Here is a 19,642-nt window from a genome sequence, read left to right on the forward strand (position 1 = left end):
ATGGATGGAAAATTTCAGAGGTGTTTTATTTAAAATCTACTCAGACATCTTCCTGACAGATATCCTGAAAAGAAGGTTTTGGCCTTTAATTTTGCTATTTACAACGTATACCAGTTTTCCTCCCAAATCTCTTATCCAGAATGTAAATGGATCCTGATGAAGCTTAAGCAAAATTCATTCATGTGCAAAGGATGCTGAAATTCTGATAGCATGTGCACTGACTTTTTAGGCATATGCTCACTGCATATTAAACAATCCCCTGCAGTTCTTGGTGCTGCAGTCCTCAGCTGAAATCTCATTTGCTATTACATGCATCAATGCTCTGTAACTTTCTCTGAAGGTACTGAGGTGTGAGCATTCCGTGCTCCCTGGTGTGTCAGATTCTCAGATACCTTTACCCCTGGTAACAGATCAGTGACACTGATAGGGTACCTCGTTGGTTTCAGTCCTGCTGCATAAATATTTCTGGGAGGTGTGAAACTGCCTGATGCTTTACCTTGGCCTGTAGGAAAGGCAGACAGAGTGCATGGCTGATCAGGGAACAAACCTGTTCACCTTGTGGTTGACCTCTCTTGAGAGTAGGAAGGGGAACACCAGTAACTGCCCCAGACCAGTCTTGTCCAGCCGGTTTGCAACTGGCCACAGTTCAAGAGAATTTTCAATATTCTTGCAAAGCACAGGGTGAGCTGCCAACATGGATAACCCCCGCAAAGCATTAAATATTTAGATTTAATAGTGACAAATCCATTGCTACTTAGCAAGACACCGAAAAGGAAAATAGTTTTTTCAAGTATTTCTTTCCTTTTTTTCCTCCTGTTTCAAGGTAGGAGTTCTATGTCACTCCAAGTTTTTTGTCTTACTACAAGCAAGCAGCTTTTTAAACTTTTGCTTTAGTGTTCTTCCCTTCTACTCATAGAGGAAGTGTTTCCTCCCCCCTCTGCTCTTTAAAACTGGGAGCACTGCATTCCATGATCACCTTGTCTCTACTGTAATTATAGGAAAAGCTGTGTATCTGTGTTGGTCTTTTCTTTCCGGTTAGTATTCTGTGACCCTTCTCCTTTCTCCTAATTCCCTACAAGAAGAATTCTGAGGCAAAGGAAGTAGGTAAAGACAAATTCCCATAAACATCTTACAGTAATTAACCCCTCCTCCTTCCCTTCCTTTCTCCTTTCCCTTGTCTTCAAAATTTTACCTGCTTTCACACAAACATTTCTGTTATTTGAGAATTACTGAGATGTAAAAATCTGTTAGGAAGAACAACATTATGCTCATCTAGTTGAGAAATAAAAAGGTAGCTGAGGTATCAGTTAATGTAACTTAACATAGCTCAGATACCTAGGCTGAGTTTTGGATTTTGATTTTCAAATGACAAACCACATGTAGGCCCAATCTATTTAATCATCTGATAATGTTAAAAAAAAAATAAATAAGGATGCTGCTATTTTCTGTGAGCTTTGCTTGAAGAAAAAATCTGAGAAAAATAACTGCAGCGGCTGTAATTTGTTTTAAATCAAATTATACAGGACTTGGTTGTTTCCTAAGAACTGTGCAGTGTCAGATAGATTCAGTGCAGTTCATTAAACATCTGTCAGTATACCTCATATGAAATTTTGACTTGCATCAATGGCATTATAATTTTATTCTGCATTTATATTATTATTACTCTTTACCCTTTCTGCAGCATCTAGGGATACCTTTTTTTGTTACTGAGCTAGGTATTGTGCAGAAGGTAATCCTTACCCTAGGTATTGTGCAGAAGGTAATCCTTACAGAAGGTAATCCTTACCCCCAGACTGCTTACAAGCTCTATTACAAATAAATCAAAACCTTCTTTGCACTCACTTACTACTTTTCTTGTTTGTCTCTCTATCTGAATTCAGAACACAGATGTCGGTACTGTGTTATCTGAACTGGTCTTTAGGATACCAGAATTTGGGTATTGAAATTGCATGTAATTAAAGTTAGGGAATGACATACACTTACTGTGACCTTATTTTAAAGCTGTCCTGCTGGTTCACTTAAAGTATCTCCCTTAGGCTGCTAGTGTTTAGATATTAAGTTAATGAATTGTATTAATTGAAATTAACTCAACTGACCAAAACATGACTATAATTACAAAATATTTCTAGACCACCAACAAAGATTTTCCTTAAAATTGTTAAGACACCATTGCCAATTACTAAGTTAATAAGATTCATGATAAACTTAATTACCAAGGTAATAATATTCATTATTAAGTTTAGTGAAGTATGTTTACTTTTGATTATTTACAGAATCTAAATTTCAATGTTGATTATTCACATGAAATAGCAGCAGCATGACACATGACCATCACACACTAATTGACTCACAGATGATGTACTGTGATTTGGGGTGGACAGTGAGGATCACAATATGGGTGAGATGAGAGTCTCACACAAGAGAATCTTTATCTCCATTTTCTGTAAGACCAATTTTCCCCATCACTCTGCTCCTTATCCATCTTACAAGTAGATTTCAGGAGCAGTCACACATCTGTTAACATCACCTTTTCTACTACCTTTGAATGATATGGTGTAAAGTATACATAGTCCATAAACTAGGACTAAACTGCCATCTGAAATCAGGACAACTCTGTAGTTCACAAAGCCCCATTATAATACACTATTTCATGCTGAAGGTATTTTATGTGTTCAATTTGAACACTCTTCAGATCATCTTTCACAAAGCAAGGCTGTCGCATGTGAATACAAGCTGTAACTTAACTGAGAAATGTAATCAACATATCTGGGCCAAAAGGCATATTTATTCTTTCTGGAAATGAATATCACATAAACCACTATGATTGATTTCTAAGAGCCATTTTTATTTTGAGGTGATAAACCTAGTTGTATATGCAGGAATAAAAAATATGAAGGATCCCAGAGGGCCAAATTGCAGTTGAAAATATATTCTACCTTGAATTTCTTAGGATTTTTAATTTCACTTTGAAATTATAATTCATTATATGTCTTTTTGCACTGACACCACAATTTGTATCACTTTAGTGACATATTAAATATTAAATTTAAATTTATTCTGACAGTGTCAGTGTTGTTCCATCCATAAAACAGTTGAAAGGCTCTACACAAATGCAAGCTAACAAACGTGAATGGATGTTGTACTCCTCAACTGACTTTTTTTTTCGTACTAGGAATGATGAATAAAAGTCTGAAAGGTTATTTGCAAGCATGCAATTAATCATAAATCCAGCTTGATCTGGATGGATAAAATAGCAGTATATCAATCTGGTTAGCTAGTACTTTAAAAGGATTTTGCAGAACTCATTAGGCCAGGAATATTAAGATGGGTGCCTCTTTTCTTATGAGACAATAGTGTGATTCCCAAAGGGATAAAGTAGAAGGTCAAAGACAAAACAGTTTATCCCCAGGAATGGTATGGATTATTGTTAAGAACATTCTGAAATCCTCTCCCATCATTTATTTATTTCAAAGCATTCCTAAAAGTAATGACCCAATTTTAAAGACAGTAAATCAGAAATAACCAAATCACTAAAGCTTATTTGTCTTTTAGAAACATGGATTGTCTTAATTTAAAAGCTTCAGTACTTTTGAGTCTCCTTTACTTATCTAGGGGAGCAATTGAATGATGGGGTTTTTTTCATTTTTTTCCTATTCTGTTTCCCCCCCACTCTTCAATTCAGTGGGAATTCATTCACACAAGGGCCCTTTTTACGAAAGTAGAGAGTTTGCGGACTGATCTTGAGCTACCTCTGTTAAAACCTTGTAATGAACCAGCTTCTGTTGTTATTTGGAAATAGGTTCACTGAAATAAGGGATTTTGGCAGAATGCAGAGTAGATGCTGCTGGATGTCATGGCTAGGTTTCTGGAAGAGGAATTCCCTTGGCATTCTGAGTATTGCCTTGCTGACATACCTGAAATCGATAGGTTTCCATGGCTTTGTTACAGTATGTGTGGCCCTCAGATTTTTAATTAGTCAGTAGTAATTGCTATGTGAAAGTAAAGCAATGAGGCTGAAAATGGATTAAAGAATTAGATAACTAACAGCCAAATTATTTTAGTATGTTTGGAGTTCCCAGGACAATGTACTTACTAACTTTGGGCCAAGGTATAGCCATCCTAAAAGTGAATGCAACTCATACTACATATTCCCATGGCAAAATTTTACCCCAAAGGGGCTTCCAGCCATCAGTGTCCCTACTAGGTGGAATGGCCAAAGTACTCTTTTTCTCTATAAAATTAATAGTGTATGGTTTAAAATGAGAAATGGAGAATTTGTTCAGCTTTTCTTTTGTTTTCAAGAACATGTTGAGAATTAACATAGTGAAGCTTGCAACATAGATGCCATTGTGTAATGCTTATAATGAATAACATGCTATGACATCAAAGGTCTTCTAGGAATCAATAATTATGGATGAGGAAATAAATAATTATTTTCACTGTAATTATCAGGAGACACGTGATGATTTGCTTTGGTTCTGACCTTGACTGTTCGTGCACTGAAATAATAATTGCAGTTAATTACTTCTTTTCTAGAAATGCTCATTGCTTGTTCAGCATCAGAGAGTGTAGGTAGGGGAGGACCACCCTGTAAAACACTTCTGTTTCTTGGGAAGTATGAGTTTTTCCTTTTCGAGAAACAAAAGGCCTCAGCATTGGCTGACGGTAATGATTTTTAAAAATGGTTCTGTGCTTAAAATGTTTTCTGAAAGGTTTTTCTTTGCTTTATTCTAGAAGATGTGAAGGCAGATAGACACATCTGAGTGCAAGTGCTATGGAGAGTAGAAAGCAAAAAACTCTTTTTGATGTTCCTTGATGCTCAGCCAGCTAACCCTAGGAGAAACCAGAGCTGATGTTGTGATTTATGGAGCTGGGAAAAAATAGCTCTTGAGCAGCAGAGACCCCACACTGCTCTGACCCTATCATATGGAAAGCATTTTCCTGTAAATATTCTTCCCCTCTGTCACTGAGGAAAGTTTGAGTGTAGTCAGAGCAACAAGTGGTACATCACAATGTCATCTGGGATTCTGATGAACTATCTAAATAAAGGTGTTAATAGAGTGCCTTTATAAAGAGATCCCTTCAGCTGATTGCTTTCATCAGGTATGGGGATTAAAAGTAGGTAGGTTAGGGCTGCCTATCACACTGTCAGGGCAATTCCCCAGGTCAGTGGGTCGCTGTCTCTTCACAGGACTGTTTGTCACTGTGTATGTGTACATACCATAGTCCATAGCACTTTGTTTATCTGATTCAGAACAGATGCTCAAATCACACAACTTCCATGAAGGAGGAATTGACAAAGAGTGCAGCTGGGGTGAGGATGGTACAAGAAACTCCATCCATCATTCTCCAAAAGGCACAATGAATGGCTTAATTGTTGCTGCTAACAATTGTTGGCCATTTTATTTGCTATAGCCAAAGTATGATCACACTAAGAGCCAGCTTGGGGAAATACAGTGACAGGGCAGTCTGTTTGTTCTGCAAAGCATGCTGCTTGACCGCAGTGAGGTCTTGAGCTGGCTACCATAGCTGTAATTAGGAAGGAACAGTGAGGAAATAGTACAGTATGCAATAAAACCAGCAGTATTTCATACTGAGGAGTTTCTGTAAGACTGTATGTCTTCTGAGAATGCTGCCCATTGGAATACTTCTCCTCATACCAGAATTCCCTTCAGTGCCTTGTGAATTTAGTCTTTCATTGAATTGGATTGGATGTGTGTGGTTTATTATCTTCCTCTATTGCAAGGTTTGTATTTAAGAGGTGCTACACAAGCACTAGCAAAGGACAGAAAGTAGGCTGCCTGTATCACTGAAAAATTCATCTCCCAAGTGAGTATGCATTGGGTCATAGTGAGGTTAATGTTCATATTCATGTGATGTTAAAAAAATCATTGTCTGGATTAAAGCCTCTCCCTATTGTTTAGTATCCGACTGAAAAGCTGAGGATTTTCATAGTTCTCAAATAAAAACACCTGAATTTTTGTCATGCAGAGCAATCTTATTTTTCTTAATCTTGTTCTCAGAAACAACTCAATTATTTTAGCTGATTTTTTTTAATGAGGCAAACATCTAGCATGAAAAATTTCATGAAAAATTTCATGCTAGTCAGTAAAGGCTGTCAATCTCTTAACAGCTGAAATAGGGTCACTTAATGGAGAAATATAAAATTACATGCTTATAGATTATAGTATTAAAATGCACAATCAACAAAAAATTTCTGCTTTGGCTAAAGATCATGATATTCAGTACCTCTGTGTATTAAGGAAGTTCCTAAGTATAGCTGTTACAATATTTTTTAGAAAAATACCCCAAACGGCAATTTATTCCGTTGAGGATGATATTAAATATCTCTGTGGGTTCTTCCCCTTCTCAAAAGTGACATTGGAATTTATTGTGGAGTCTGAAATTGCTATGGAAGAGGAAAGAAGTGAAAGGAAAAAAGACTGGACCATCTTCAGTTTCATTTTTTAAATGCTACTGAGAAAGTTTAACTTTTTCCCTCATTCACAAGTTAAACAGACTCTGCAGAATATTTGCTTCTTAGAATGAATGTGACCTGTATTGTAGATACCAATGTTCTTGAATCCTCTGGAATATCAAGGGGTGTTAGATGTCATCATATCTATGGATGCCAGTGGGATGAATTCAAGATAAGATTCCTTTCTGGCTGACTTGTAGTTTTTTATGTCTTTGGCCTGACCTTAAAATGACCAAGAAATATAGCTTTAAAATAACTGCATGAATCTGAGCAATTGCTGAATTTTAGCAATGACATTGCAATAATCAGTACCTCCTTCTGTGAGGTCTCTCTCAGCTTGAGCTTGTGTCAGAAAGCAACCAAGAGCAAACAACAATCCTTTCAATGCAAGGAGCCTCCTTGAAATGTGCCACATTGCTGACCTTGACAAGCACGCAGAAAAGCACAAGTGAGTGCACACAAAGTTTCAAGGCCTGCTGTTCATCCAGATCCTGGGTACTGTGCAGTATTACCTCACACAGATTTTGTTCCTTGCATGCAAAATAGAATCACAGTGTGTGAGCTATAATTTAATCCATGTTGTAGCCAGGGTCAACTCAAAGGCCCTGGTGGAGAGCTGTGTTGCAGTTGGGCAGCTCTGGATATTTTAACAGAATCAGGGGATCCTTCCTCAAGGAATGAGGCCAAATACAGGAATAAGAAGAATGAATGCTGCAAGTGGCATCTTTTTTAATAAAAAGCTCTGTTAAATAGGAAAAAAAAACCCAGACTGACATAGAACTGATTTTGTATTACTGGAAAATACCATAGTGATGCTGGATGCAGATTATAGAGATTATAATTTAATTTCATGCTACATATCTTCAGGAAACCCCTACTAATTTGGGTAGTGTTGGAATTGCTTTTGCATATACACTTTTATTTATTTGCTTGACTTAGAATAAACAATATCTCCAAGCTTCTTTGCTGGCTAGGTAATATTTCAAAAGACTTTAAGTTTCTTCTCCCCAGTTAACATTTGCGAGTAACATATCTAGATTTTTTTGTTTTCAATTAAAAAAATAGGTATTTTGGCTGATTTTATACTCAGATTGTATATCATAATAATAAATAATTAAATTATATGTCCTTTTGACTTTCATATTGATTACAAGTATGTTCTTATATAGATTTCTACCTGCAATTAACAGTTGCTATATAAACATACAATCTCATATAAGTACTTTCTTATGGAGAATTTGTTTTAAATATATGTAGAACTCTTAAGAAAATATGTATTTCTGAAGAGTTTTAGAATTCCATGAATTCCATTTCTTTTCAATTCAGTGAGCAGATATTGACCAGAACTCCATCCTTTCAGTATGCATTAGTTTTGCAGGTTTGCTTGAATTTTGTAGACCATACAGAAATTTTGTGGTTGGTGCTATCACTCTGAAGTGAGCCATTTGTCTATGGACTTCTTTGTTGTTGTTCTTACCTTTAATTAGAATCTTTGTATGCTCAGTCTGCTGATGTTGTCTGTTATCCATTCTTACCCAGGTTCTTATATGTGTGACTGACTAAAGAATTATTCTAGGATTACTTGACCCCCTGTTCCATTTTCTTAGGCTGCTGTAAAATGGCACAGCATAATTAAATCCAGGCGTGGGTGTGGTTTGGTTCTGATTACATGACAGGTTTAGCCTTTTTGCCACTTGGATCAAGGGGACTTTTATATTTTAATTGAGTTCTCCTGCATGGCTGAGGTTTATAGTATCTTTAATATTAAGGTCGTCTTTTCCTCTCCTGCTGCTCAGAATACCTTTATAACAGAGCTTTGCTTGAGAACTAGTATGTCCCTGTTTTTTGGGGGGGATAGGTTGTCACAAGGCACTTGACTTGAGAGCACCTGGAATTCATTAAAATTCCTCTTACTAGCCTGTTATATGAGGATACCTAAAATTTGGAATGTTGTGTTTGCTTGCAGGCTTGTATAGGACACACCACCATCTCTTTGGATTTCTGTGTCCAAATGAATGATTCTGACCTTTGTTGTGCCTCTGCAGTTTCAAGCAGTTAAATTATTTCGGTGTTTTCATGTGCTTGGTAACTGACACACTTTGTCTACGCTTGCTGGGTAGAAAGGGGATGTAGAAGTAAGTTGGGTATAGCAGTTTTTTTGTTACCCCACTCACTCTTGTTCAGCAAGAAGGCATAAAATGCATCAGTAGTGTCATTCGAGGAGAGGTAAACTGAGAGAGGGGAGGGACAAGTCACATCGGCACCATTGGGCACAGACCACTCTGGCCATTATTCAGGGGGTGTGTATGTGTGAAGGGAGTTCATTCCTTTTAGCTCCTGAATAAATCCATGGCTGACCTCATTGATGTGACAGTGAAATCAGCAGGAGTTCTCATATGCTTGACAGAAAGGCATGTATTAAAGTGCTTTCTTTGAACCAAGGTCACTGCATCTCTAATCTGAGCATTTTTCCTGTGATGGGCAAATCCCTCTAGGTCTCTGAATATCCTTTGCTCTAGTTGATGCAGGCATTTGGTTCTGTGCCAAGGAAACAAGTGGAATATTTACTGCTGAGTTCACGATGAATAGGGTTTCTTATGAGAGCAGGAACCACAGCTATCTTGAAGGCAGTCTTCTAATTAATGCTGTCTGTTTGTTGTATAACAGCAAGGTCTTCACAAAAGAGTTTTTTTGGAAATTTCCCTTGGGTTCTTCTGTCTGAGCAAGAACATAGCCCACAGAGGGGCGAGAAACTGGAGAGGTGGTATTTTCCTTGTGACAAAGGCCATACATAAGGAATTTGTCAGTTCCAAAGATACCACTGGAAATGTTTATACTCTTTTATAGGAAAGCATTCCTTGGAGACAAGTCATCTTGTAATTTGAAATTAGGATGGATGTGTGTGCTGCTGGGTCTGTGGCTCTTTTTGGGCTCTTTGTAAGCATACATGACGCTCTGAGCATAGATCTGCTCCAAAGCCAAAGCATCTGTCCTTCTGACATATTTTTTTGGACTCTAAACCTAAGCAGAGATAAGGGATATTTCAGCATGGTTTGCAAAACCCTTCTAGAAATGCATGAATCGCCCCATGACAACAGTGGAATTAATATGTTGAGTCTAGATTAATTCACAGAATTTAACTGAGTAATGCTTGCAGTGTAGTATAGCAAGGCTTAAGGTAGCTTATAGCCAGCTTAGATATAGAGGCCAATTATGGCAGCAGGGTGCCCAAGACAGGCTAATTTGCTTTGCTTCTTGATTGAGTTTTCTCCTGCTTTACTAGCACATACATTAGACAGGTATTTCAGAGGTAGCTTTGATACTTCTTGCTCCCTTGCTGTCACAGTTCCATCTAGAAAAACCTTAAGGCTCAAAAACTCTGACTACCAAATTCCAGGTGAGATGAGAACTGAGGCCATTGGTCTGCAAATAAGGTAGAGCACAAATGAATGGGGAATGAAGGGCATGTGCAAAGAGTAGTTTGTACTTGAAAGGCCTCCTCTGAACTCTGGGGCAATTGAGGCCTGTGAAATATCTCTCACCAGGAAATGGGACACAAAGAAGCTAGGGAGAAAACTTGCTTAGATGGACTTTAAACTTGTAGGTTTACTGTGCTCTACAGTGCCAAAGTTAATCTTTACCCACAGTGTATGTATTTTTGGAGGTGCATCTCCTTTTATTAGTGCATTTGTGTTGTGTTTGGAATGAGTGATCTTTGAGGTGGTAGGAAATTTTAAAAAACACTTATCTTGCAAAAGTAGTTATCCTGTTTATTTACTTTCAAAGGATATACTTCTTAAGTTAGTAGTGAAAATGAAAAGTTTGTATGTCTGAAATGTCCTCAGTGAGAGCTTCAAAGAACTGTAAATGTATGCACAAAGAACTTCTGTGAAATAGGCAAGACATAATATTGCCACATTACAAGGGGATATAAAAAAATGAAATCACTGGTGCAGGTCTAACTAGAACATCAGTGATAGTCATGACAGCTGTTGATGTACATTAGCTGTATAACCCTTGTTTCTTTCCACACAGCTCCTAATGCTGTAATTGTATTTTTAGTTACAGTTACAGTTTGATAATACTCTGCTGCTTTTCCACTCCCGTGAAGCAGAGAAGCAGGTCTCTTGGTTCAGTGGGGTGTTATTTACACTATTAAGTTGCTGCAGGTATCTCTGTTTGATCTGATCCTTGGTGTGGCATTACTGATGAGGTTGAAGGAACTATTCTGTTCTTGAAGACAGGCAGATTCTGGATGGAAAGCTGGCACATTAGGGGGAGATTCCAGTAATCGTTCAGTAGCACAGGAAGGAGTTGTTGTAAGCCTGACCTTTCTGTGTAGGGAGCCATGAAAAGAGGTGCTGACAGCAGTTGTTTCACTTAAGCTACTTGGAGCATAGGGATAGATCCTGTAGTCTATGTGGCCTCCAGGGGTTAGACACATTCCCGGAGTCTCTTCTGGTATTTGTTACACCTCAGGAGGCACCACCAAAGGGTTAAATAGTTCCACAGTGTGTCACTTGCTCTCTAATTAGGAAGTGATCCAAGAGCTCAAAGTTCAAAATGCACATGGTCTGAGCTGGGACTAAACCCAAGTTCCCACTGACTGCAGATTCATGTTAGTGTGGTGCATCTGCGCATGATCTCTTCCCCTTCCCATTTCTGCCTTTTGCTTTCCTTTTGAACAGGAAAGAGACGTTTCAGCTACACCATCTCACTTCTTTTGTCTATCTGAACTCTTCCATTGCTTGAGCTGGTGTGTTTTCTGGGAATAACTTGTAACCCCCTTTATAACTGGAAGCAGGCCAGTAAAACATGACAAAAACCTCACTCCACTCCATTCTGCAGCATCTGTGGCTTCTGCTGGAGAATCAGGGCAGGTCTCCTCCCAGCAGCAATGTAGACACAAACTGGACAGCCTGAGCCTCAGGGGGCCTGAGGTTCCTTGTTGGCCCCAAAGGGAGATACAAAGAACAGGCAAAATAGCATCCAGCTGAGCTTGTTTTGAGAAGAAAGGGCAGAGTGAGGGTGGGCTGAGGCCACAAAATAGTAAAAAAACCCCAGTTTTGGAAAGCAAACAATAAATAATAGGAGCCAGATGCATGGATGGTAAAATGAAAGGGACAGAATCAAAATGTCACCCATGGAGCCTGCAGCTGAGGGAGTGGGCAAAATTCTGCTGAATCATATAACAGAATTATAGAATATGCTGAGCTGGAAGGAACTCTTCAGCTTTTGGGATCTTGTGTTTAAGAATGGTGTGGGTTTGGGGGTCATGGTTTTAAGTTTCACCCCAAGATAGAGGGTAGCTTCTTGGGGATGACAGCCATCTTTTCCATATTAAAAAAAAGGTGGTGATCCTGATCTCCACCTTTTGCCCTCTCTATCTAAAACATGTTTACTCTTTCCCTCCATTGGTTCTTCGGGCGCTTAACATGGCAGGGATATTGAGTCAGATCATTAACCTGTCTGAAAGACATATCCAGCAAGACAAATTTGGGCTGTGAGCTTTCCTACTGTTCCTGCAACACGTGTTGCAGAGACACAGGCCTGTGCAGCTGGGAATGGCAGTAAAGAGAGAAGGATAACCTTTTTGATAAAAGTAAATTATTAAATCAGCTCGGCCATCGCTATTAGCTGATGCTGGATTAGTATTGTTGGCATTGCTGGTAACACTTTTCCTGGGTCATGCCAGGCTTAAGGACAAAGAGGCAGCTTCATCCTTGGCATAATGCTATGATTGAAGTCACAGGAGTTGTACCCAGGGCGACTTTGTCTTAAGTGTGCCTTTTCAACAAAGTCCATTAAATCAGCTCATTCTAGCTCTTTCTTTTGTTTCTTTACTTGTGGCTACACTGAATTAGCATCTTAAATAAATTTCCATGGGAATCAGAGATGCAATAGCTAGCTTGCTTTCTCTTGTGCATCTACAAACAATCTTTTCATAGCAGTCTTTTCACAATCTCATGTACAGTGTTTGGGCACTTGATCCATATCCATCAAGGGCTTTTCATGCCTATCCTGTTCCATAAAAAATCTAACAGTGTAAGGTGTATAACATGCAGTATACAGTTAATGGTAGTAGATTTGTAGCACATATATTTTATATACACTGATGAAACATCTCTCCTTCCGGAGTGACTTTTCACCTACTCTTACTCTGATACATTATTTCTGTATTTTGTGACATGTAGATTGTAGAAAAGGAAGAAAAATAGGTAATTTGATTTCATGAAGCAGGGCATTCTCTGCCTAGAAGACAAAGTAAGAAAAGAGAGCTTTGTAAGGAAGAGAGAAAGCTGAAAAGCCAGGCCTTGTGATGAGGAGAGATGTGGGAGTGGATCGGTAAGAAAGGAGAAATTCTCAAAAGGCCTTTAAGCTCAGGACATGAGAGCATGTCTTTTATGGAGGTGCAGGCAATGTGGCTGTGGCATGGAACAAAAGATTACCTCAGTTGCTTAATTTTTTTGTGGAAAGCAATGCAGGTGCATTGGGAATAAGGTCCAGGCTCAATTATCAAAATAATTAAAGTAATCATATACTGTGATCACATGGTGGACCTGGGCAGAAATTTACAGGTTAAAAATACTGGAAAAGAGCTCTGGTAAAATAATGGTGTGGGTGTGGATAGCACAGACTGAGTAGGAAATCCAGGCAAAAGTAGAGGCAGTGTATGTTATGTCCCTGGGTGGCAGCTGAGGAGCTGTGCAATTCCATCAGAATCTGAAATGTCATTGAAGAACGTGTCTAGTAGGTCTCACTGTGAAGAAAGACTTGCAAACGTGACCTGAGCACATTGTGATGCAGCGCTTTGTGCCAGAACTCTCGTGCAGCCTGTCAGCAGAAGCCAGAGAGCTTGGATACGATACCTCGCCTGTCGGAACGAGGTGCTAACTCCAGCATCTGCTTCTGCAGCGAGTTCAGCTCCTTTATCAAAGCAGAGAGGGAGAGAAACGACTTGTGCCAAGACTGCACGGAATGTAGTGTGATTGCACTGCTTTAATTTGACCCCAAAAAAAGGATCTTAAAATTAAAAGCTGCCAGGGCATTTAATACAATATGCCTAAAACACAGGGTGAAATGTGGAACTGGAGAAAAGCATAAAGCTGAAAAATACAAATGGATGCTCGTAAATCTCTGAGTCAGCAGTACAGGAGCCTGTACAAGCAAATAGTAAAGCTGGATAGAATGTAACAAGAAGTAGGGTGTCTTTGGGAGTGCAAGAGAGGGAGGAGTAGATGCTGAGAGAAGAATTAATCAGAAAAGTCAGAGGGAAAAAAACAGTGAAAGCCAAAAAGATAGCATGATTTTTGAGGAGGATAACAAAAAAAGAGCTCAAAGAGCCTGAGGCTTGAAGCACAAAACATGATATTTATACAGGGAGTTATTATAGAACACTTAATGAGACAGATTTTGGTGGCAGACAGGCCTCACAGCCAAACTAGAGGCATAAGAAAGTAGGACAGAGCTGGGATGAAATGGGATCAGTAGCTGTAAGCCGGGTATTCAATTAACTAGGAACAATTCAATTCAAACAACAAAGGGAGAGAGGAACCTGGGCAGACAGGTGGGAACATAGATGACTCAGGTAAGATCAGAAGGAGCTTATATTTCAGGGAGTGTTTACTCCTTGCAATACCTCTTTTGTCTCTGTGTTAAGATCAGTAAACTGACTGAGAAGCATTTGCTTCTGTGCTGCATTGCCTTTCTTGAATGATGGGGGGACAGACAAGAAGGGCATAATGTGGTACTGAAGAGAAGGGAGACTTAACACCTCCCCTTTTGACAGCAATAATTTGCTAGATCAAGTTGGTTGTCTCACAGAACCTTACTGTAAGGTGCCTCTGTTGTGACTCTGCCCTTTCCAGGAGATCAGGACCCAAAGAACAAGCAGTTAAGATGGAGGGGAAGAGAAGCAATCATAGGAGGATCAATAAATGTTGGGGGGTCAGGTCAAGAAGGTCAGGGTAAGACATTGGTGACAGAGAAGTGAGAAATGCCACTGTCAGCAAATAAAGCAGATAAAGCATGTTAGGAAGGATGAGAACAAGAAAAAGGATGGAGAGAATTAAAATTAGAGACTTAGCAAGTGAAACTTCTATACAGTGAATATGAACTAAATTTAATTTAGAGGTCTTTTGTTTGCTTGTATGTTCAATTGACTTAAAAGAAACTGTGCCTTGGAGATGCCTGTGGGCTCCCTAGAAGTGTTTATATGAATACCCAGCAAATATGTGCTTTTCCCGAAGTGATCTATTGATTTTTGTTTTTCCTTCCACCTTAAGCGTTTTAATGCCTAGCAGTAAACCATCAAGCCTTAGCCCTTCCCAGTCAGTCCCTCTTGTTCCCCTGCTTAAGAATGAAACTCAATATCTTGAACACCCAGAATGCGAAGAAAGAGCTAATCATTGGCTCGCATTGTGGCTGGCAGGGCAGGCCCGCCTCTTTGGCTAGAGCTGACAAGCTGTTTATGTTTGTGCACGGCCACCCTTTAACTCAGCCGCCCGATGGCCGTAAAGGGACCAACTGTCTGAATGCTGCAGGGAGCTAAATCATCTCATCAGAGGCACAGTGAACTTCCGCCTCCGATTCTCCCGCCTGGGCTCTATGGAACACTTGTAAGTAGCCTTCTGTCTTCTTGTGGCTTTTCTCCTAAGACTAAGGGCATGTTTTAGCAAGGCAGGTAGGTGCTGTCATTCAGAGAGGCAGCTATTAAAGCATTTTCCTCTGTCTGAAGTAAAAGAGCAGCTACTTTGTATGCAATGTCATGACTGCAAAGACCACACAATTTCAGTGCCAAATGAGACCTTCTTAGGAAACAAAAGGGAAGAAGTTAATAAGGACACAACCCATTTAAACTTACTTAGTTGTTGAGTTTTTATATATATATGTACACACACACACACACACACATAAAAAATTTAATTTAATCTGCATCTGGTTCTTATTTTTAGATATATTTACAGTATTTTATCATCCAGTCTCACTTTAAACAGCAGCAATTTTTGCAAGGTCATGAGAAGTGTGGTTTGGAAAGTGTGAAATGGCTGGAAATGAGATACTATAATGAGATACTATATACTGCTTCCTAAAATGCTGATGGGTGCTGTCATGTTTGAAGATACATACCTAGCAGTAGAAACAGAAAGTCATGCTCAGAGATTTCAGTCCTCTTTGTTTACTGGGAATTGTTATTGGGAACTGTTCACAGCTCCACAGAGCAAAAGACTGCAGAGATGGATTGTGCATGACTTCTTGCATCTTTAGTATGCCCATTCTAATTTTCAGAATTTGAAATCAAATACTGCCTGTTTGGGCAGTATTCTTCAACTTATACCCGCACTGCATATATTTATGAACTTTTTAGACTTTCTCTTTTACCATTTACACCAGCAAAGAAAGTCTTAATGTCAATGTCAGAGCTGGCCACCATGCAGAATCTCAGAAGTAGTCTGCTCCTGAAGTTTGGGCAAGTCTGTGTGCAGGTTTCATGTGATAACTGGAGCTCAGGCTGTGAGTTCAAAATACCTGAGGGGGGAGAAAGGTGCCTATCACTGTAAATAAGGATGTTTATTATTCGTCTATTTAAAATCACAGGAAAGTAAGTTGCAGTAAGATCTTAATTAGCCCTGACTCATGCAAAAAAAAAAATTAAAAGCAAATCCAAACCAAGGCCTGATGCCATGTTCCTTTCAGCTTGTTTAGCTTGCCCCCTATGGATGTACCCAATAGGGGAATACCTTGGTGATTGTGCCTTTGTCTCTGCTGTGCTGTTTGTGTTTTGGGGCAGTGCACAGCTTCTGCAGACAGCCCTGGTGCTCAACAATCCTACTCACCTATAGGATCTTAATGACTGCATCATTCAATGAGCTGTGGATTGCAGAGTGCCAGTCAAGCAATATTATGTTTAGAAGGCAGTGGCTAAGAGACAGCTGGACAGAAATTTTCTAATAATATGGATCAAATTATAGGCAGCTGTTGTACTAGTCCATTTAGGTGGGTCTTGATGCTGATGGTTGTTCAGCTCTGAGTCTGAGCCTTCTCTACAGCACTACGGTGCATGTGTGGTAGTGTATGAATTAAAGCTAATTACTGCAGTAAGCTGCTTCTGTGCCAGGCTGTGAATACAAGCCAGAGTGTTTCAGTGAGTTGCACTAAGCAGCAGATAGATACTAAGCCTTGATTAGTAAAGATGGGTTTTGTCTATAGATTAAGAAGGCAGGATCTCAGTACTTAAATGAGATACACCAGGCACCTAGGAATTGTTGCTGTGCCCTCACAGTACATAGTTTGGAGTAATCAATTCGCTCACCACATTGTCTCTTGACTAAAGAAAGAAATCCCTTGTGCATCATGAGCTCAGCACAACATGGCTGGCTCTGAAAGGGCAGACTGTTTGATTTGCATTGGGGTAAACAGGCAGAAAATTAAAATTGATTTTTTTTTTTCCTCACAGAGAGATAATTTTGAAGAGGTATTTACAGGGCTTGCTAAAACAAGGTGCTGAATCAACATCCTTCATAAAAGAACTTCTCTGAACTGAATAAGCTATAATTGCACTTTTTGATTCTGAGCTGGTAGGCAGTTTGTGAAAACAGAGTTATTTACTAATACTCATTAACAAAGCTTTCAGATGGCCTGGCAAGCAGAGAAGCATATCATGCTCAATCTACAAGAGGAGATAAAATCTGCAAGGAAGCTGGAAATAGAACTGCTTACCATGGCTCATTTTCTTCCTCTGGTTCTGTAGGTGCATTTGCCAGCAATTTCCTGTGGCTGAGTATTTGGTCTGCAGGCACACTTGTAATGTAGCTATTGTTCATTTTCTTCATAACTTAATGAAAGGTACTCCTTTAGGGTTGACTGAAACCCTGACTTGTTACCAGTATTTCCCAAATATTCATGGTAACCAGATTATTAGATCCACTGTATTTCCCCTACACTGCCCTTGGGAATGTCAGACCAGCTCCCAAAATGGATCAATATCTTGGGAAGGAACAACTTTCTAAATTACTAGGGATTTTGAGTTATTGGAGAGCTAATTCATGACACTGAATATTTGAATTTTAGTGAAAGCAGAAGGCTTTAAGGGTACTTATTGCCTCAGGGTTTATTATTAGCAGGTGCTCTGCTGATATGTCTTATAAGCTTGACACACATCAGTTAAGGTTATAAGGGACAGCCTGTGAGCAAAATATTGTATGTGTCTCCTTCCCATCAGCTGTTTGAGTCTGACCAGGAAACTGAACTGCCAGGTAACAGGAAAAAGTCTGAGGGTCTGAAAGAAGCAATGGCAGCCTTCTGTCAGGTTTGGATAGATTTCCTTGTAAAATCACTCACTAGCAGAACTCGTGTCTTCAAAGGGAATCACTCACTATCAGAACTCAGGTCTCCATAGGGATAAAGACTGAAATTTGCCTCCTCAGCCTCCTTGGGTAAGTTGTCCTCTCTCTTAAATATGAACCCTCTGACTAATATCCTCAGGTTTTACCTATGCCTATAAAAGCTTTTAAAATCTTTCATTGTGGCTTTTTTTTTCCCAGATTCCTTTTCCTAGGTATTAGATGCTAGGTAAGGGATGTTGTTGCCACTAAAGTGGAACATACTGGTTGGTTCTGAAAAAATGAGAAATGCTAAACATGCAGCGTTTTCTATTACAAAAGCAGTAGGGCTGTAGTACCCAGATCTCACTCATACATTAAGAGCAGAGGATCTTCCTCTAATGTGTGCATTTTAATTTGGTGGTGTTACCTGGAGAAGTTACCTGCTCTTAGGAAAGAGCAAGATTGCTGGGCAGGTTATATGTGCAAAATTCACCCCAGGAGCATAGAGGACATCTCTCAACCAGGTATTTGCCACAGATCTCATTCTGTAGGGTGGCCTGCCTGAAATATACTGGAAAACTTGGGTCAAGACAGAAAAAAAAGGGATTATTTCCTACCTTCTTTGCTGGTGACAGAGAGTGAATGGCAGTGGCTAAGTTGTCTTCAGGTTTGTGCTGCCTTTAAATCATCAGAATCTACCAGTTTCCACTGGTTCCTTTGACTCATCTCCCTCCTGTCTGACATATCTGGCCTTTGTGCTAGCCAGCAATGCTGAAAGAAACAACCTTCAGTGGCATTCCTGCTCTTGCACTGGCTATGCTCTGTTCTCATGCTGGGAAGATGTTTTCTTGGACTCCAGTGGCCAGCCCTAAACTTTATTTTTACTGGAATTACTGGCTTACAGAACAGGCTCTCTGCATTGCTACTTTGCTTTCAAAGTGTGTGAAAGGCACAGTTTTGCAAACTACCTTCTTTTAGGGCACATACAGGACTGGTATATTAATTGTAGCCTCCAGATGGCTCATTTCTCTCTCTAGCTCACCTCTCTCTGGCCCAGAAAGTAAATTGTATCCCAGTATGTGGTCAAGTAGGCAGGAAATATAATAGATGCTATGGTTTCTTCTATCATGAAAAAGCTTTTGAGTATTTCAGTTTCCTTCTTTTAGCCTGTGTAGTTGCCCAAAGGTTTAATAAAGCAGCAATTTTAGTTTGTAGCATAAAATGTCCATAATTAAGAGGGTCGCTTGCTGTGTTCCTCTTAGTTTCTTCTGTCTAAAGAAATTATCACGGCTGTCATCAGCCTTTTCCTCTTATCACGGCTCATTCACAGCCTGTGAAACTGAGAAGCATTGTATCCGTTAAAATTCAAGGAGTGCGCTGCAGTTTCTCTCACTAAATCATACTGCAGCTTGTTTTCTTCTTGACATCTTTCTTCTTATGCAGCCTCTTCAGTTGACACTATAACTAATGCTCCCTAATGTAATCCCTTAATATACTGTCAAAAGTTAACATTTTTTATACTGATATCCTGGCATGGAATTCTGCAGGTCTTATTCTGGCAAAACTCTTGCTGAAGGTGATAGAGAGGCTGGTTACTTAAAGACTGAAATGGGACTGTGAGAATCACAATCTTTTCCCATATGTGTGATTTAATTTCTGTTTCTGACGGAGATGTTTAGCATGATACCTTTGGCCTTCTTTTCAATTAGTTTTCGAATGTGTAAGAGCAAGTTGATAAGTATTAGATGAGGTTAATGTCAACTCCAGCACCGCATTGACTGAACTTTCAACACTTTTCAGACATTGCCTTCTTGAGACCATCTGTCTGAAGAAATGTCTC

At 39.4% G+C, this 19,642-nt stretch overlaps 1 protein-coding gene across 11 annotated transcripts in view; it reads left to right on the forward strand.

Moving 5' to 3' along the window:
• The window catches only part of TRIM2 (tripartite motif containing 2), a 125,671-nt gene that overhangs the window by 35,418 nt on the left and 70,611 nt on the right, over positions 1 to 19,642 (forward strand). For 2 of the 11 annotated variants that reach the window (XM_018926691.3, XM_050973618.1), the window contains exon 1: positions 14,937 to 15,096. The exons of 8 other annotated variants lie outside the window; for them this stretch is intronic. The gene's annotated coding sequence lies outside the window, so the exon portion shown is untranslated. Of the gene's footprint in view, positions 1 to 14,936; positions 15,097 to 19,642 lie in introns of those variants that run through there. One more of the 11 variants, XM_018926695.3, reaches the window with a different exon arrangement.

This window comes from Serinus canaria, chromosome 4, assembly GCF_022539315.1.
Source record: "Serinus canaria isolate serCan28SL12 chromosome 4, serCan2020, whole genome shotgun sequence".
In the NCBI taxonomy this organism is placed as follows: Eukaryota; Metazoa; Chordata; class Aves; order Passeriformes; family Fringillidae; genus Serinus; species Serinus canaria.